The following is a 21,631-nucleotide window of genomic DNA, read 5'->3' on the forward strand; positions in this document are numbered from 1 at the left end:
TAGGCTCAAGAGGGTGATGCTCGGCATGGCAGCGAGGAGGGTGCAGCGGAATATGGTGTTACTCTCTGTCGGGGCGCACAGAACAACTCCTGGGCGGGGCGGATCTCTGCTGGTGTTGATGGGGCTGCGTCCCCTAGATATTAAAATCCGAGAACAGCAGCATGATACTGAATAACGAAGGGCAAAACTGAACAGACTTTGTAAATTATGTGGGTACAGGCGGCAGACAAATTTGTAATTAGAAGAAGAGGGAAAGAGTTGTGGCAGAAGTCATGAGAAAGCGAGGAAACAGGGTGAAAGGTTTTCCAATTGCTGCCTGGTATTAGACGAAGAGTACAGATGGGATATTTCAAGCCAAGTAAAGGTCTGCTGCATTTTCTTACAGGGCATGGACCATATCCGATGTATCTATGTCGTTTTGGAAGTGGGCGACACCGGCGTGTGACTGTGGCGCATTAGGAGGCACTCCCGATCACGTGATCTATGACTCCCTACTGCGACATAGCGCTACCTTCCACATAGTCAACACACTGGCAAACGAGGTATAACTAAAGATTCTGAAGGACTTCATAAGAGACAATAATGGTCTGTAAATGAATAAGAACGACTAGAGACTGGTGCCCCTGCCCAGCACCGCCAGGCGCCGTATGGTCCATCGCCGTTACGGTCGAGATCCGCCACGCTTCTGGGTTAGGGGGTAGGCGCGTCATAAATCCCGTATTGACAACAGCACTTAGTAGTTTTTAGATTTTAATAGACTTAGATTAGAACGTAGATATCAACTAGCAACGTTTAACATGTTAGGGACTACAGCGATGTAGAGTATTTGGGTCAGCTCAGTACCAGGGCACGCCCATTGGGATTAGCTCGGTGAGCAGGCCAATACTGTAGGTTTATAGATCTGCTGGCACGCATGTAACGCTGCAGAGGATATAGCTTCTTTAGTACACTTGGAGAGTAGATTAGTAACACTAACATTAACCTTGTCCATAGCATTAGCCATTAAGGAATGTATCTAGCTGCAATTGTAAATGTATAAATCAAAGACCGACTAATTAGTTTACATAGTGGTTTATGTTGTATGATGATTGTATTTTGAATAAAGAATTTTTCTAAAAAAAATCGTCGTATCCTCATTTCTTTTACCATCTTCTCTTTTACACCCTTCCACTCTTCTTTTGAGCTTGCATTCCACTCTCTTGATGTCGCCCATACTTCGATTCCATAAATAAAGTTTGGTTCTGCTATCATTTTGTAAAACTTCAGCTGGGTTTCTTTCATGGGTATATCCTGCAAATTTTTTGTTATTGTTCCACTCATGGAAGTAAATTTATTTAATTTATCTTATACGTCATGGACGTTACATCCTAAAATTACTTAAAATTTTAAATTTTCTCTAATATTTTATTATTCAAGACTATTTTTGGTCTTACTGGTTGTAAGCGCTGTAATGTCATCACTTTATTTTATCTGCAGACAGTATTACACAGTAATCTGAGGCAGTCTCCTGCAACTAATGGACCCTCATCTGAAGGTCATCTTCATTCTCTGTAATCATAGTTAAGTCATCTGCACACAAAACGATCTAAAATTTCTTTTTTATTCAATGTTTTCCGTTTATCTATCACTTTATCTATGTATGTATCGAAGAGTGTTGGAGAAATACAGCACCCTTGTCTTACCCATTTCTTTGTGTTCATTGGCTTTGTGATTGTAATCCCAATATCGACAACAATTTCGCTGTTTGCGTATAGACTCTTAATAGCGTTTATTATATGAGGTGAGTAAGCTCCTTGAGCCATTACATTTCACAGTATTTTTATGTTCACATTAATAAATCCTTTTTCAAAATCTATAAAAATGAGATAGGTTTCCCTATTTCGTATCTCTTTTCCATAACTTGTTGTAGTGTAAAAACAAAGTGTGTAGTTTCATATCAGCGCACACTCCGCTGCAGAGTGAAAATCTCATTCTGGAAAGTCTGTAGTTAATTGTCCCTTGCTAAAATCTGATCTTTCTTCAGATATAATTTTTTCCATTAAATTATTTAGTCTTGCATTCAGGATTTTCGCGTGTAAATTACAGGTTAAATCCGGGACGCTTCAACCACTATAGATATTATATTTATTTTTATCACCATTTTTACTTTGGCTTTTAACGATTCTTCTGGTACATTCTTACCTTTCCAACATTGATTAAAGATGTGAAGAAGCCTTTGATGTACCAACAACCCTCCACATTTGCACAGTTTACTACGTGTTGTTATTAAACTGATAAAAAAATTGGTAATTTGTGGTAAGGTCTTATGGGACCAAACTGCTGAACTCATCGGTCCCTAAGCTTAATCAGTACTTAACCTAACTCAAACTAACTTACGCTCAAATGGTTCAAATGGCTCTAAGCACTATGGGACTTAACATCTGAGGTCATCAGTCCCCTAGACTTAGAACTACTTAAACCTAACTAACCTAAGGACATAACACACGTCCATGCCCGAGGCAGGATTCGAACCTGCGACCGTAGCAGCATCGTGGTTCCGGAATGAAGCACCTAGAACCGCTCGGCCACAGCGGCTGTCTAACTTATGCTAAAGACGGTACACACACCCATGCCCTAGGGAGGACTCGAACCTCCTACGAGGGGGTCGCGCGGAACGTGATAATACGCCTCAAAGCGCGCGGCTACCCCGCACGGCCAAACTGATACAACTGATTAGCGTCCCAGGTACAGCCTTTCTCATTTTTTTATGTTTTCCCTCCTGTGTCGAAAGGTGAAACTGGTAACTCGGGAAATATTAAAAGTAATTATCCTATTTAAATTTCCCGCAGTCAGTTCTCTTCTAACACGGGTGAAATTATTCAGCTAAATTCAAAAACATGCAGAATGGGAATCGTCTAAAACCACTTCAGTTCTACTAACATTTATTCAAACCACGACTGGTTTCGGGATTTTAAACACCCATCATCAGACTTATGAAATTACTGTATTTGGTAACACCCGCTCCGGACAGTCAGTGCAATGAGTGTCTAGCGTTCCTGACCGTCCATTTGCCCGGCGACGTACAGTCTCCGCCAACCTGCTATGACTGGAACTCTTACAGTGACTGCCCCAACCGCATATTAAGTGTTACCAAATACGATAATTTCATACGCCTGAAGATGGGATTTTACAATCCCGAAACCATTCGTCGTTTGAATAAATATTAGTAAAACTGAAGCGGATCTCTCTAAATTAATTACCATGCCTCTCGGCTACGGATGTCTTACTAACCAAATCTCGTGCACCTAAAACCAGATCTTAATTTCGCCTGACTTGTTCCTTGCTTCCCGGATGAAATTGGGAGTTACCTGTCTGACGCATATACCGACTGTTAAGTACAGTTTTTAGTGTGGTTATCCTCATTTAGTGAAAGGTTACTCATTAGGGGTTGCTCTTAACGTCGATGACTTCGAGAATGATGGTGGTATTCTTGTTGCCGGCGGTAGTCCAGATGGTGCTGTTTGTGTCGGTGATGTTTATACCAGTTTTAAGAGCCTGTGGTAGCTGTGGATGAGCTAAACAGGGGCAGGCGATGATGTATAAGTACTGAAGCGTTTGTGAAGGGGACAGTACGTTTTAGCGGTGTTAGGGATAGGACACCATTTCAAATACCATGGTGTTAACAAGATAGCTGGATATCACACACATCTAGTCATTCCCTGTAATTTTTTATTTGTTTCTGTGGTAGTTTTTCCATTTTAAGACGCTTTGAAGCTCTCAAGGGGATGAAGCTAGTATTCCACCCGAAATAACTTGCGCAGTAATGGAAAACATCCTACAGAAGTGCAACAACTGCGCAAGCAATGGAGACTCGAGAGTAGATTCGTTTGCATTATGCATACATTAACTCAATGCAAAAATTTGTTTCGTATTATTTGACTGGGTTTTCGCTGATCTCCAGTATCGTTGAGCTCAACATGCTGCATCCAGTGTGAATTTGCTTTATGTTTCACCCGATTATTTGTTGTTCTTGTGATTTTTGCATTAACTGTGGAAACTAACGTTAAATTGAACTTTTGTAGTTACACGTCGTGACCTGTATATAAATTTACAAGTAGAATTCGTAATTATGCGCAGAATTTTCCCGCAAAAAATTCTAATGAATACCCTTAAAAATATAACTTGGTTTTCATTGTTTAAAATACTGATCCAGCACTAAGGCGTCTCTAGTGAAATCAGGCCACAGATCCCATTGCTCAACGCACAAAACACATCTCTGTCCCTCGGGAGTACACAGTAACTCATTTTGCGTATGTGGATGTTGGCGCAACAAAGCCTTTAAAGCTAACACGCGCGAAGTCGGTGTTGTAATAGCTCGCGTACTAAAAAGTCACATGTTTATCGAGACTTACGACAATATTTGGCCCTCGTCCACGGGTTTTGAGTAGAAACACACAGCGCGGCGAATCACGACGAACAAATGTGGTAGGGTGCGCAAAGCGTACGGAACTGTCTATCCTTTGTCACAATCGCTATTTGTGTGCACTGTGCGGACACAAATTAAGGCCACATACAGTTTATGAGCAGATTTTTAGTACAAGTTTTTGCTTAACTACAATCGTGAACGTTTTTCTTCTGCTGCTTGATTAACTTCTACACCGTTTTGTTTCAGGGTGGCATAACACAAAAACAGACCGCAGTTAAAAATTTATGAACATGTGAATGGAGGTCGACTAGTCTTTTGCAAATGGTTTGTAGTTTATCGTCTGCTACACTCATTCTCATCTTATCTTCAGGCACAAAACAAGAACGAGAAAGTGTAATGACATTCGAGTGGTTAAAATTGTCTCTGCACTTACACTTGAAATTGTACATTGTAGGAAAAGTCACGATGGAACTTTGCAAATTAAATAGTGACAGACGATGACCAATTGCTGTATCACTGGTGAGTCAGTTCAGTGCCACGAGAAGAGTTCGTCACAGCAGTGACTAAACGAAGATTGCCGACCAATGGCTTATTGAACCCTGATCTGAGGACTCCGGCTTCTTGCAATATCTAGTAACAAAGCCCTTGTAGTGACAGAGATCTCCAAATTCGCAGTTAAAGAGTGTCTTATGCCAAAGGTGAAGCACGGTGAAAGGTTTTCCACGATTCAGAAAGACACGGTATATCGTGGTGTGAATAACACCAGGATATATCCACCATTTAGAAAGATACGGTGTGTCGTGGTGTGAATAACACCAAAATATACTGCACCTTTTGAACTCGTGGAAGAGACTTCATTGTGTTGCATGATCGGTTGTTGTTGCTGTTGGTTGGTTGATTTGGGGGGAGCGGACCAAGCAGTTTCAAGGGAAACATCCTGACATTTTCCTGAAGCGATTTAGGAAAATGACGGAAAACCAATTGACGATGGCCGGAAGTGGGATTAAACCGTCGTCGTCCCGAATGCGAGTCCAGTATGCTAACCACGGCGCCACCTCGCTTGGTTCAAGATCGGATCGCAGCCGAGAATTACTTGGATACTCTGCGGGACCAACTCAGCCGCATGGCGAAAATCATTTTTCACACAGGAGGTGCCTTTAGTAAGATGATGGTAACTGATTCACACCGTTTGTTGTTGTGCAGACATGATTAGTCGACACCACACGTTTCCAGACCACCAGCAATGTAGGAGAATCTCTGAGGTCTGCTTTCAAGAACATTCAACAGTCTCCATAATTACTACTGCCTCGGTCGAGCTACTGCTGGAACTATAGGTTGTCAACTTGCAAGTGCTCCCACCAGTACTCCCCAGAACTATAAATTTATCCCATGGTATTATTTTATGAGTGCTCCTGGTATTTTCATATGTAATCAACAAACAACAAGCTGTACTTACTGAAGCGGCTGTTAACCAGTTCTTCATATAAAAATCGCGGAAATTAGCAAAGAGACGCATGGGTTATGTAACGAAAACGAAAAATGTTCTTCAGTTTAGACCTCAGAGATTCTCCTACATTACTGGTGGCCTGGAAACGTGTTGTGTCTCTTCTATAAGTCGACTAATCATGTTTGTACAACAACAAACGGTGTGAATCAGTTACCATCATCTTACTAAAGGCACCTCCTGTGTGAAAAATGATTTTCGCCGTGCGACTGAGTTGGTCCCGCAGAGTATCAAAGTAATTCTCGGCTGCGATCCGATCTTGCACCAAGCGAGGTGGCGCCGTGGTTAGCATACTGGACTCGCATTCGGGAGGACGACGGTTTAATCCCGCTTCCGGCCATCGTCAATTGGTTTTCCGTCATTTTCCTAAATCGCTTCAGGAAAATGTCAGGATGTTTCCCTTGAAACCGCTTGGTCCGCTCCCCCCAAATCAACCAACCACCACAAGCAACAACATCCGATCTTGCAACACGATGAAGGGTCTTCCACGATTTCGGAAGGTACAGTATATTGCGTCCCAGGATTCGGCAGACTGGTTTTGTCCGCAAAACGCTTGTTGTGGTACCCCCTCTTCACTCTCTACCGCGCACAGCCTTTGACCGATGCACAGCTCTGACGCTGAACTACGACAGCGCTACAAGCTAGCAATTAGGCACACAAGATTTTTTTTGGTGCTGTTACTAGTATGACGGTCACTAGTATGGCTCTTACCAGTAACCATCAGTCAAGCTACACTCATTTGCGTTGTGATAGTCTACACTTGAAACAGATCAAATGCACAAGTGATTAATAGGTGTAGATTACCAAACCGCGTCAACATAGTTCGACAACGAGCAGACTAACCCTGCCAATCACAGCTGCGTTTCATGACAGGCGCTTCATTAGAGGTTTCATGCCTCCACCTGTAGTATACTACAATCTAAGAAAATTTGACTAGAGATAGGTCGCAAATCCTCTGCATGACGAAAAGGTGAAACATTCAGAAGACATAGTCGGATGTCAATGTAAAATCGTACATGTACAAACCATCGGCTAGTATGTAAATGATCAGAGCTGCAGTTCTCTGTGACAGGTGTAACGGTCACCAGAGTGCATTAGTGGTGTTCCTGCTCAGTGTTGTTATTAGGCCTGCGAGGGTACTATGGGGCATGAGTAGCATCGAATGTTGATCGAGATCTGGGAAGGACATAGAAGTGTCTCGTACCAACGTGAGACAGCGTTATCAGCGCCTGACAGCGTCTGAAACTGGCCTCACTGTGGGTCTCCATTTGTCAAACCGATGGAGTCATGGGCCATGCACGTGCGATAGGGGCTCCATGTAGGACTGCATGAGCACGCGAGGGCAGGCATACTCAGCATCAGGTTCCCGGCTACCATATCTGACCACTACAAAGAAGGATCACCTTATTAGGCACCAAGCATTTGGTAAATCCTTTACATCTGTACCTGCCATCCGGAAACCAGTAATAAACTCCCTGTAACATTCTGCACCATGCCACACCATTGGCTGGAGACCAGCAGCAGCCCCGGCCCATAGTTATACTGAAGCGCCAAAGAAACTGCTAGAGAAACAACAACATCAGAATTGAGTCCGCCTTCATGCAAAACACCTATTTATTTGTTTTCCAAACTAGTTTCGGCGACAAATATCACTATCATCAGTGGTTTTTTTTTTTTTTAATATACTGATGATGGTAATATTTGTCGCCGAAACTAGTCTAGGAAATAAATAAGAAAACAAATAACAAGGTGTTTTGCATCAAGGCGGACTCAATTCTGATATTGTTGTTTTTCTACGCAAACACGCACCAAATGCAAGAGTTCCAAGATAAAATAACAGGTAAAGGAATGTGTGTTCAAATACAGAGATAGACAGACAGACAGACTACGGCGCTGCGGTCGGCAACGTCTATACAAGACAACAAGTGTCTGGCGCAGTTGTTAGATCGGTTACTGCTGCTACATAGGAAGTTTAACAAGAGTTAAATGAGTTTGAACGTGGTGTAATAGTCGGCGCATGAGGGGTGGGACACAGCATCACCGCGATAGCAGTGAAGTGGGCATTTTCCCGTACGACCATTTTACGAGTGTACCGTGAATATCAAGAATCCGGTAAAACATCAAATCTCCGACATCGCTGCCGCCGGAAAATGATCCTGCAAGAACAGGACCGACGACGACTGAAGAGAATCGTTCAACGTGGCAGAAGTGCAACCCTTCTGCAAATTGCAGCAGAGTTCAATGCTGGGCCATCAACAAGTGTCAGCGTGCGAACCATTCAACGAAACATCATCGATATGGGCTTTCGGAGCCGAAGGGCCACTCCTGTACCTTTGATGACTGCACTACACAAAGCTTTACACCTCGCCTGGGCCCGTCAACACCAACATTGGACTGTTGACGACTGGAAACATGTTGCCTGATCGGATGAGCCTCGTTTCAAATTGTACCGAGTGGATGGACATGTACGGGTATGGAGACAACCTCATGAATCCATGGACTCTGCATGTCAAACTGGTGGAGGCTCTGTAGTGTTGTGGGGCGTGTGCAGTTGGAGTGATATGGGATCCCTGAAACGTCTAGATACGACTCTGGCAGGTACACGTACGTAAGCATCCTGTCTGATAATCTTCATCCATTGATCCCCATTGCGCATTCCGACGCACCAGGGCAATTTCAACAGGACAATGCGCCACCCCGCATGTCGAGAATTGCTACAGTCTGGCTCCAGCAACACTCCTCTGAGTTTAAACACTTCCGCTGTCCACTAAACTCTCCAGACATGAACATTATTGAGCATATCTGACATCACTTGCAACGTGCTGTTCAGAACAATTCTTCAACCCTATAGTACTCTTACAGATTTATGGACAGCCCTGCAGGATTGATGGTGTCAGTTCCCCCCAGCACTACTTCAGACATTAGTCGAGTCCATGCCACGTCGTGTTGCGGCATTTCTGTGTTATCGCGGGGACCCTACACGATATTAGGCAGGTGTACCAGGTTATTTGGTTCTTCAGTGTACATTGTCGTTAAAATGGCTGTGTACGGAGTGGTGCCGTGACAGGGAAGAGTGGACTGCTGATGTATAACGTTGACGAGTGTTCAGCGATGAACGCTGTTGTTTACTATCTCAGGTGACCATCGTCGGCGAGTTGGCGACCACCTATGGGGAGGTCCCATTCTTCCAATGGTGTGGAGCGCCATCGGATATGACTTCAGTTCATGGCTGGTACTGGGTGAGGAACCTCTGAAGGCACAACGTAACGTCATGGACTTCCTGCATCCTAATGTGTTTCCTCTGGTGTGACAGTATCGTTTTGTCATTTTTCAGCAGGACAATGTTCGTCCACACACGACACGTGTCTCTATAAAGTCTATGCGTTATGTTGACGTGCTCCCGTGGTCAGCAAAATCCTAAGACTTGTCCCTCATACAAACATGAGTGGGACCAGCTGAGACATTAGCTTCCCAGTGCCAGTGTCCGTCATATCAAGGACAGGTTACAACAGCTGTGGGCCGGCTTGCCTCGGGCAAGGATACGAAGGCTACGTAACACTCTTCCCAACGAAATCAATGCATGCATCCCGGCCAAAGACATCAAGACATCACACTGATAAGTGGGTTCACACTACCAAGTGCTCTGTAAATTAGTTTCGATATTGTAATCACTGAATTAATATTGTGGTGTCACCGCCAGACACCACAATTGCTAGGTGGTAGCCTTTAAATCGGCCGCGATCCGTTAGTATACGTCGGACCCGCGTGTCGCCACTGTCAGTGATTGCAGACCGAGCGCTGCCACACGGCACGTCTAGTCTAGAGAGACTCCCTAGCACTCGCCCCAGTTGTACAGCCGACTTTGCTAGGGAAGGGTCACTGTCTACATACCTTCTCATTTGCAGAGACGACAGTTTAGCATAGCCTTCAGCTACGTCATTTGCTACGACTTAGCAAGGCGCCATATTCTTCAAGAATGTATTCTGAACTGATAATATTGTGAATCATGTACCGTCAAGAGCGACGTTCATCATTAATGGATTAAAGTTAAGTATCAAACTAATTCCGCCCGCATTCTGAATTCTAATTCCTTGTCATGTTCCAGACCTCACGTCAGTATAGTCCTTCTCTCCTCACGCCAGCCTGCGTGAGCTAAAGCGCGTGCATTTCGGCCTCCATTCATAACACGGTGTTGGCTCTTCTGCCAACACAACAAATATCATATACCAGCCTCTGAAATTTCAACTCGTTTCCTCCTCCCTTTTGGTAATTTCACTTCTTTTTTCATATAGTAGCAGAACAAAAATACTTCAAATCCAGTTGAACAGTATACATACTTGTAGCCATTTGTGACATTATAAGGTCAGTTCTCCAATTGTACTCGGCAGTTGCCTACAAAAGGATAGAGAGGATCCACCAGAGACCACTTCTGGGCAAGCTGCGCTCGTTAAGTTCGTACCTGTTTCTCTCTCATTGCTTGTTAACCGACGTTAACACCTCTAGCAAGTGTGCAGAATCTAATTCTCACGAGAATACCAGCGTTGCGCTCGTTCTGGAACGGCAGCCTGCGTCATTTACTGCACCTATTTCCTACGCCTCGCCTGCTGTGGGTACGTGGCGGGTACGTTTATGTGGGCGTTGCACGGCGGCTGTAAAACAGCCGGCTTAGTCACCTCGCCCGCCACAACGGCCGCCTACCCACACGCAAACTGCATCGTTCCGACGAGGCTCCGACCGATTCCGAGCGTAGAAATTACGCTGTCGCTTCTGGGGGACAAACACAGCGTCGTCCTGAGCAGACAACTTCTTTCCAGCCTCACGAACTCGCAACAACATCGCAGGTCATAGACAGCTCTCATAATAGTAAGGCACAATGAATAAAATGTTTAAATTGATGTAAATGCTTCAATAAACTCATTGCTCATAGAATAATGAGGTAAAATTTTGCACGATTAGACAATGTAATTTAAAACTCTCGAAAGAAATAACGAACAGTCTGGTTAAGATCTCATGTTTTTTTGTGATGTATTTAAAATTAAAAATATAGCTTCAGAACCATTTGTATTTCAATCTATGTACACAGAAGAATGTAAAAATAAAAAATTAATCTTTTTGGCTGTGATTGTGGGAATAACTCGTTTTCTAAGATTTCGGTATCAAAATGTGTAAGCTAATAATTGCTTCGAAGCTATGACTGTGAAGTACCGGTACTACTTCGTACAAAATGAACTACAGATTTGCATGCTGTAATTTATCACTGTCGTCCCAGAATACCAGAATAAATAAGCTAGTTATCAACTGAACACAGGAATCATAAATGGGGATACACAATATTGTATATCTGCTACAGTCTTAATTTATTGAGTTATCTGCTCTTCGGCTTACAAGGCCATCATCAGACCTTAACTGCTGTCTTCAACAAAGTAGTTACAATATTTATAAACAACATTGGAAAAGATTTTACTCCTCAAGAGGGAGGCACAAACACAGAATAAATGTCATCTGTGACACCGTAGTAGTAATGCAACTAAAAAGTTAAGAGTCGGACAGTAAATAAACATCAGTGGAGAAAACCAGAAAAACATAAACACTAAATTCAAAAAACAGTGCTTGTATAACTATTTAAATTAAATTAAAAATACCAAAGAAAGAAAATTACTAGTTTAAAAGAGTACTAAAGAATAGGTTGAAGAGTTGTAAGTGGTGCAGAAACAGAGTAAAAGATAGAGCTGATAATTGTAAGAACACAATGCAGGGAGTACCTAGGCAGTCATAACAAAATAGATAAATACAGGAAATTGGAGATACAGAAAGGAACATACAGTATGGGAACTACTGGAAAACTATGAGGATTGAGTCTGGAAGGGAGGAAGTATTCATCGGTGTTTGGTAAATCTGAAAGCTCTTGTGGCTTGTCCCCTTCCATTTTTTTGCCTTAATTCAACATTTTCTTGTTAATTTCCGCGAGGCGACGGCCAATTAACGTCAATGAAATCTGGAATGAGAGTTTTCATTTTCTTGAGATACTAACTGCGTGACAGGGCTGCCGCACTTTACTTGGCATAGGACGATGTGTGGCGGCATGGCTACCTGAGCGACAAGAGCAGAATAATGCCCGCTTGTCGCACCACACGGGGTGCCCTGCGTTTTCGCCTATTCTAGTGAGGCGAGCAGCGTGTCTGGGATGTGAGCATCGTCGGGATCACCTCCTCGCAGATCATTTTGGTGCACTGGAGCCCGCCGCTTGCCTACCAGACGGCTGCACTGTCTGCATCGGTTCAGAGAATTTAAATGTCTGCGTCTGTGGGGAGTCGACAGTATAGCGACCACATAGACCACTGCCATCCAACGGCCAAAGGCAGATTCAGGCCTATGCTTCCCCGTGCATAGACTGAACCATCTGATTGAAGGACCTGTATGACGTGTGCTGATGCAAAAGGGCGCACTCCGAATTTGGTGGGACGACCTGCGATGGGAGGAAAATTTGTTGTAATGGTTTGGAGGGGAAAGGAGCAGCAGAATCTAAGAGTAGGACTGGCAGCTGTTTCTATGTCCTCCGAAGATTCGAGATTTTCCTGTGTGGTGGGGACAAAGTGCTAATCCTTTGGTGTGAAGGCATAGCAAGGAGTTTGTACAGAAAGACGAAAGTGAGTGCCAGGAACAAGATCATCCAAAAGCTTAGAAATAGTAGCTGGGGAGCACAGCCCACAGTTCTCCGTACCTCAGCTCTAGCGTTATGTTTCACCGCTGCGGAGTATTCGGCACCTGTATGGCAAAAATCCACCCATGGAAAGCAAGTAAATATAGCTCTGAACGAGAAAGGACGCATTTTAACAGGCTGCCTCCGCCCAACTCCCGCAAAACAGGCGTACCAACTTACTGGCATATCCCCTCCAGACATCAGAAGGAGAACAGCTGTAGAAATCGAGAAACAAAATCAAGAAATAGTGTAAGTAGGCTGTTTAGGTTTTTATGTTGGTAACGTCACGTAGCGCTCGGTATGAAAATCACTGGCTGTGCTGTGTGCAGTCTGTGGCTGGTTTGCATTGTTGGAATATTTGCTATTGTAGTGTTGGGCAGTTGGATGTAAACAGCGCGTTGCGTTGCGCAGTTGGAGGTGAGCCGCCTGCAGTGGTGGATGTGGGGAGAGAGATGGCGGAGTTTTGAGAGCGGGCCATCTGGACGTGTGTCCGTCAGAAAAACGAAATTTGTAAGACTGGATGTCATGAACTGATATATATACATTATGAATTTTGAACACTATTAAGGTAAATACATTGTTTGTTCTCTATCAAAATCTTTGATTTGCTAACTATTCCGATCAGTAGTTAGTGCCTTCAGTAGTTAGAATCTTTTATTTAGTTGGCAGTATTGGCGCTCGCTGTATTGCAGTAGTTCGAGTAACGAAGATTTTTGTGAAGTAAGTGATTCATCAAAGGTATAGATTATTGTTAGTCAGGGCCATTCTTTTGTAGGGATTATTGAAAGTCAGATTGCGTTGAGCTAAAAATATTGTGTCAGTTTAGTGTTGATCAGAATAAGTAAAGAGAGAAATATCTGAGTACGTTCAGTTCTGCTCAGCTGTTCGAAAATCAAATAACGTAAGGGGTTTACCAGCACAGTAATTCATAAATTTTTCTTAGGGAAGGTTTCAACAGATCCCAGGCATCCAGTTTTTGTACACTACCCCAACGTAAAAGACTTAAATCAAGGAAGAGTCTTCTACAAACAACTGATCCAACCCCTTTAACGCCTAAAGCACGACGAGAAGAACTGTGGCAAAACTCGGAACCAGGAAGACCAGGGAATAGCTCCAGGGAAGGGCCTACAGCCGGCTTCGAACTTCCACACACGACGTGGAAAGCCTTGAGTAGATTAATATTCATCATTTGGATTTGCAGCTCTTGTATCTTTCGTGTTTGCAGTTAAAATTGTTGGATGTAAGGTCCGCCGGTTATAGATCGGATGTATTATGATGCAAGAAATGGGGCTATATCAGTGCAGACGAGCTCTGCGAATGTGGAGAACTGAAGACCTATAACACCTACTAGTCTGCAGGAAATTGGACGAACCTTGCACGATACAGGACCTAGTAACAGGAAATGACAAGGCCGTACAAGTTGCAACGTACTGGGCTTCGCATGGGATTGTAATCCCAGACAGAATCACACCAATTCTCTTAAATGAAATTTGTATTCTGTCTTTTTGTATATAGTCTTATTTAATCTTCATTTCTCTCACTACCACGTATTGTATTGCTTTATGTTGTGGTTACTCTTTACTGTAATGGTAAAGATTTTGCAAAAGTGATGTCTTGGATACGATAAAGAAATAAATAAAGCGAGGAGTTCATGGAGATTCTCTTATGGACGGCTAGAGAAATCAGTTGTCGGTCGTGTTTCGCTTCTTGGCCGCCAGAGACAACGTTAGAGTTCTCCAGCTAGGATGAAGATGATCACAAGAGTCCGAAGCATTATTGTCGCTGTAGTTAACACTTGCTGACAACAGTCGGTATTGTTTGTCGCTTCGCGCTCACACTATTTCGCTCGAGTCTTTATCGACGGGTGCGGACCACCGCTGAGAACAGCTGCAACATCATCCCTGCGCTCCGAGCTGTTGGCGCGCGGCCAGTCTTGCAGGTGGTAATGCATTCGCAGCACTGGCGCAGTAGTCTAATTAATTTGACCCCTCCCTGCTCACGCTGCCGCCTTGTCGCCATACACAGCCACTGCCTGCATTTGTGATCTGTATTGGAGGCTCTCATTCTAGATCGATATCGTTCTTAATACTCAGGGGTAACGTATTAAGGCATAATCTCACTCACGAAGTTTGTAGCGCTCTGTAAGTGATAGTTGAGCTGACCCATGTACACAGATTCAGCCAATATCTCTTTACCCAAGTTACATCGTTCTCATTTATATTCCATTCAGTATTTGTGTCTTGTAATACTTTAGGAATTCTCGCAATAAATCATTTTATAACACAAAAATCTTTGTATTATTTGGTAGTTGAATATCACCATTATCATCAGGAACCTTTGCCAGACACTAGTCATCAGCTACTAAATTATCATAAATAAAATAATGTCGCAGGCGCACTGTTAAACTGACCATAAACAGGGCCGTATCATAATTTCCTCTATAAATTGTCTGTTGGTTGATAGGAACTGAGGTATTTAAATTGGAGAGGAGATTGAGTGTATCATTAGCCTAATACGGATATCTTTAATGAATTTGGGTGACATGTCCACCTCTCAAGCCCTGCACCTCGTAAATCAGGACCGTGCGGCAGATGTTTGTTGATTTCCAGGGCTTCCAATAGGCTGAGCTTTTGATCTTTGTTTGGTAGGTGGAGATTATGGGACTGAGCCTCTCACTCAGGGCCGGCCTGAGTGGCCGTGCGGTTCTAGGCGCTACAATCTGGAACCGAGCGACCGCTACGGTCGCAGGTTCGAATCCTGCCTCGGGCATGGATGTGCGTGATGTCCTTAGGTTAGTTAGGTTTAATTAGTTCTAAGTTCTAGGCCACTGATGACCTCAGAAGTTAAGTCGCATAGTGCTCAGAGCCATTTGAACCATTTTGAGCCTCTCACTCAGAAAATGTCCACCAAATGCGGCGTCATAATTCTCCAGCCTCCAGCAGTATCCGTGTTTGACCAATCTAGTTGCCATGTCTATGTCTGATTAACCTATCACTATCTGGAAGATTAATTTTGTATACTCTGCGGTTGGCTACTAAATTTGGTCTTCTCTTTGCTATTGAAAATACATTGGGCTGTGGTGTTCTCCACATAGTAGGAAATCCTATAATTGCAAAATTTCAGTGTGTTTGCTACAATGTATGATAGGCTGCCCGAGGTATTGGATTGTACACCACTTCCTGCAGACATTGGAAAGAGCAGCAGAAAGAGCAGAGAGGTGGGCTATAATTTTCAATTTTTGTTTCCTGTGCAAGATGTTGTCATTCTGGCCAGTACTATCACACTGGCTCGGGCAATAAGTTTTATTATCTCTTGCTCTGCTCTGAAGTCTTCTTGGAACATGGAAACGGGTATGAGATGCTGCACCATTGAGTGGAAAGCTGCATCTTTATTTGTTACAAGGTGTTGTGAGGGAGGAAGTACTACTGCGTGAGTGGTTGTAATTTTTCTATAAATTTGGTGATCATCGTAACAAAATAAGAGGAAGCAGAGCTCGCACGGATAAAGATCTAGTTGTTCGTTTTTCCAGCGGGCCGTTCGAGATTGGAATGATAGAGAAATAGCTTGAAGGTGGTTTTATGAGTCCTCTGTCAGGAGTAGTCATGTCGATGTCGATGTAGATACACATCTTAAAATAAGGAAAAGCAGGATATTAACTTTAAAAAAACTAGAACCGTTTACACATGCGTATTTAGGAAGGAATATCGTAGAACGTTATGCAGACAATTGGTGGCGCTCTTGCTGTTCTTCGCACAGCACCCCACTGCGGACGTAAGGAGTAGGTGAGCGAAGATTCGGGGTGCAGCAAGGCTGTGACGTAGTGAGCATGTAGTTTCCACGTGTATTGGGTGCAAATTTCACAGAATGCTGGTTGGGTGCAATTCCACTGGGTGCAGTTTTCATATAACCATTGCGATAGCGACCAGTATTTGAGTGGTTTCTATCAAATGTCCCACTAGTCAAAAACATCAAAAAAATGAGTTAGAGGCGCCGTCATGTAGTCCGCAGCTGTTGCTAACAAGAACATCACTAGTCAGCCGACCGGGGTGGCCGAGCGGTTCTAGGCGCTACGGTCTGGAACCGCGTGACCGCTACGGTAGCAGGTTCGAATCCTGCCTCGTACATGTATGTATGTGATGTCCTTAAGTGAGGTAGGTTTAAGTAGTTCTAAGTTCTGGGGGACTGATGACCTCAGAAGTTAAGTCCCATACTGCTCAGAGCCATTTGAACCAATCATTCTTCAGACACTGCTTCAGGCTCTGCTCCATTCCCATTAAACCACTGACACGCTACGCTTCGTTTACAAACGGCCCATTGTTCTAGTTCCGCCACTCGTGGTCTCGCGGTAGCGTTCTCGCTTTCGGAGCACCGGGTTCGGGGTCCCGGGTTCTTTTCCCGACGGGGTCAGGGATTTTCACCTGCCCCGACATGAATGGGTGCTGAGGTCGTCTTCATCATCATCATTCCTCCCCATCACGGTCGGAGGAAGGTAACGGCAAAACCAACTCCATTACAACCTTGCATAAGACGGCGCTGCGGGTTTCTCGCATCGTTTCCCTACGCTCAGTCAAGAAGCATAGGACTTCATATATCATTCTTATAGGTTATGCTTCTGTTCACCAAGCTTTTACGTTAACATGGGCACAAACGGTCCAAAGTGGTCATTACTCATTCAGAGATAGGCCCTGTTTGGTAGACGACCCCACTGTCAAAGATGTGCATGACGGTTTCCATGACGCCTACCGAATAAATGCGCCCTATAAACTTTAGTGGCAGATTTCGGATGTTGCAGATATGACACTAAAAATAATAGATTCGCTTCAAGAAAAAAATAAAGCAGGTAAAGAACATACGGAGAGGAAAGCTTTTGAGGTACAGAAAGCTGTTCACCTCAGAAAAGTGGAAGCTTTCTTGGGTGTAATAGAGAGCATTTATTATGAAAGCCAGCAGGGAAATGTTAACTCGATTGATTTTATGCAGAATTTACCTCTTCCTCATTTACCAGCAAGTGTTGCATACTACATGCGTCGGTTGTGGTATTATGTCTTTGAAATACACGATTTGGGAACAATAAATGCCAAATTATACAGATACAGCAAAAATGAGGGAAATAATGAGTCCCAGTGAGGTTATCTCGACACTGCTACATTTCATAAATAGCATCCGACAGTCAGAGTTAAAGGAGGAGCTGGTTTCAATAAGCGACGGTGGTCCTGGGAAAAAGAAAAATAAAACTATGATTTTCTTCCTCTTCTGTATGATGCACATTCTCAAAATTTTTTAAAGAGTGAATACATTTTGCCCGTTCGTGGTCATAGCTGCCTACCAAACGGCCAGGATTTGTCATTTATTTCTGCTCAGAAGACTAGCAGCGCCAAACTTCCCGAAATTTGGGGTGAAAGGATTCTGAAGGCCCGAACGCCCGAACCTTCATCTCCATCTCCATTTTTTTTTTTAGATGTTCACCCACCATCGTTTGAGGGATTTTGAGATAGCAAGCCGCGCGGAGTTGCCGCGAGGTTAGAGGCGCCATGTCACGGATTGTGCGGCTCCTCCCACCGGAGTTTCGAGGCCTCTCAGGCATGGGTGTGTGTGTTGTTCTTAGCATAAGTTAGTGTAAGTAGTGTGTAAGTCTAGGGACCGATGACCTAAGCAGTTTGATCCCTTAGGAACTCGCACACATTTGAACATTTTTTGGAAAAAGCAACCACCAGTTAGTTTTAAGTAAGTTTGAGTAAACTCAGAGTTTGAGTAAAAGAACGAGCATTCAGGTTTTAGGGTATTCGATCTACGCACTCTTATTTTAAAAACGAAGCTGCATATTTGCGAGGCGCACACTACAGTACTTGGAGCCGTCACATCATCACAGTTCCGAGGTTCAAAGCTCCCGACACAGTGAACTTACCAGGAGCTTTCACATCCCCGTCTAGAGTGAAACCTGCAAAGGCTGAAGACTCATTAAAACTTACGAAATATCTCGAAAATTGTGCAAGCAGGGAGGACTACTCGAGATTGTTTGACAGAGTTGCATCAGCGGAATCACGTATAACCAGGTGGAACTATGGAACAGGCAGTAAAGATAGTAGTGATGGAGGTGAAGATTAATGTTTTGAGATGTCATTTTATGCCGTGTATCACATTTTTCTTTATTTATCTTTAATAAATAATTGTTTAACTAATATAAGCCGTAAGATATTACTTCAATACGACGATAATATCTACATGGTATGTAACTGCAATATTATTATGCATTATATTAGTAGCGTTTTTATTGAATTCTGCAAAAACGCTACTAGTCCAATCCATTTTCGTTCTCCACGCCTAAAGAATATGATTTGGTATCACTCACTCATTTCTGATAACATTCTTGACGCCCGCAGAATATTGAAACAAAAGAAAGTCAAACTAGCTACTTATGGGACGAAAACATGAGAGTTTTTTCGTTTTCACAACATTGTGATTTTCTGAAAAGTGGGATTTTGGCCGGCAACCACTCAGTTTTATTTTGTCTATTGACTACCGGTTTCGGTACGATGTACCATCAGCAGACCATCCCCTCGCGCTTAGTCATCAGACCTGCTTCCAATGTAAGTGTGTCATACACATATTGTATGACACCCCTACTTCTTCACAATTATTAAAACGATTATACAAAATGAGAATCGTTCTTACCACAGACTCTGTCAACCGCGTAAGTCTTGACTTCCTGTGTGGGTTCAAATGGCTCTGAGCACTATGGGACTTAACTTCTAAGGTCATCAGTCCACTAGAACTTAGAACTACTTAAACCTAACTAACCTAAGGACATCACACACATCAATGCCCGAGGCAGGATTCGAACTTGCGACCGTAGTGGTCGCGCGATTCCAGACTGTAGCGCCTAGAACCGCTCGGCCACACCGGCCGGCTCTTGTGTGGGTGCGAGGCCTGGTGTAGCCATACAAGGAAAAAAAACTTCCCGTTCCTGAGAAAAAATCATCTAGAACAGCCTTCTGCTTCGCACAAGACGCGGATCCTAGAAAATGTTGAGTCCCCTACAGTAATGAATTCGACACGGCGCATGACTTCTTAAACATTAGGAAACAAGCGTCTCATGTGGCTGTATATTGTTTTGAAATGTACTGCCATCTGTATAGTTTCTTGACTCTGTTTTTGTGGAAAAGGGCTACTGGGTAATTCAAGAAAATTATGGGTGAGTCGATTCCAAAACAGCCTGTTAAAGTTCAGTATACGTAACGACTGACGACAGAGAGCAAGACAAAAAGTGGATCGTCTGCCCCGTATTGAGGTACGTTCCCTGGGCCGACTGCGGTGTGCTGAGAATAATCTCGTCGATCAGCATCAATTGACATTTTTTCAAGAGTTTCTAGGTTTGAATAGTTGTAAGATTTTCACCCAAAGCTGGAGTATTATTGGATAATTATCTTTCTGTGTAAACTTATTTTCATAGATTCTGATACACGGATTATACGAAATAAAACTTAAACCACCCTCATGATGATGTATTACTAAAAAGTTCAAAAGCTTCATACAGCTATAATCAGCAAATATTTGTTGATGTCAGTAGTGTAAAACAAGTGACTGATTCTCCAGGAATGCTTGACCAGCACAGCTGACTGCAGCTGCCTCTCTCTTACTTACTGTTAGGGCCGCCAGAGAAATGCCCGAGGCAGAGTGCGTTCCTCTGTTCTGAAGGGACATAAAGCGGTTATATGGAGCACTCAGAGGTCTAACGTCGCACCTAAAAGGAAACACTCTCCAATAAAAGATATCTGACGCGGATTTTCTGCTACCTCTCTGACAAGCCGATCCAGCTCTCTCAGATTACTTCCGGGAACGTTCCTGCTGTGAGAACAAGCTTACAGAACTCAAACCAGTTGACTAAACGAAGTAATCATTTCTCTGTGTGGAGAAAGTTTTCGTTAGGTTTCCATTTTTTCAGAGAAGTTACTGCATATCTGAAAATGGGACGTAGTGTGAAAGTACCCTCTTTAAAATGCCAGTACATGAAAATTTAATTACGTTTCCGGCTTTTCCCTAAGTGCCTCCGGGTGAGCGTTAGGGGCCCTATCTTTATTTTTTTTTTCTTTTTGGCTTCGGGCAACGGACCTTAACTTGAACACGACCATGACCGACACTCGTTCCCTTTCTATTCAAAAGAAAATAGAGTTGCTTCGGGCTAAAAATATCTAAAAAACAATAAAGAAATGAGAATTGCCTGCGTCGCATCACGGATAGGTTGTATGAGGCTCCTCAATCAAGGGCCAACTACAAAAACGCTACCGCCGAAAACAATCGTTTGTATCTGTTCGATATAATGAGCATATTTTCCTTGGGCTGCAGGCGTTCCATCCAATGTCTAACGTCCCGCGTGATACGAAGTACTTGTCTCTGCTGGCAGTAGCACAGTACACAAAAATACTGAACTGACGAATGTAAAAATAAATGGCATGCACCGTGTTGCTATGACAGGGACATAGTCTGAAAATATTGCTATGATAGGGAATCTACACACACACACACACACACACACACACACACACACACACACACACACACACACACAAATACACACACTGACCGCCCAAACTGGCCAAGAAGGTAATTTATTTGGACAGTCGAGAGGGCCGTACAATAGTTGCAAAAGACAGAATAAAATACAAGCCTCAGTGCCCTTCACACGAGACGTGGGCTTTCAACGCAAATGAAATGATAATTAAATCAAGACCCTACGCTGTCGACAGGGACAGTTGAAAATGTGTGCCCCGACCGGGAACCCTGCTTGCATTGCAGACGCTCTATCCATTTTTTTTTTTAATTGATCGTTGAGCTAAGTCGTTGCGGACGTCACATGACACCCGTTCGAGTTCGTTTTTTTTTTTTTTTTTTTTGTTGATCCTTCCACTCAGTTTTTTATTACAGAGGTCAACCGGCTCTCTGACCGAACACGCTGAGCTACCGTGCCGGCTACTTCCATCTGAACCACCGAGGGCACAAAGGTTAGTGCGACTTCAGGGATTTA

The sequence above is a fragment of the Schistocerca americana genome, chromosome 1, assembly GCF_021461395.2.
Source record: "Schistocerca americana isolate TAMUIC-IGC-003095 chromosome 1, iqSchAmer2.1, whole genome shotgun sequence".
NCBI lineage: Eukaryota > Metazoa > Arthropoda > Insecta > Orthoptera > Acrididae > Schistocerca > Schistocerca americana.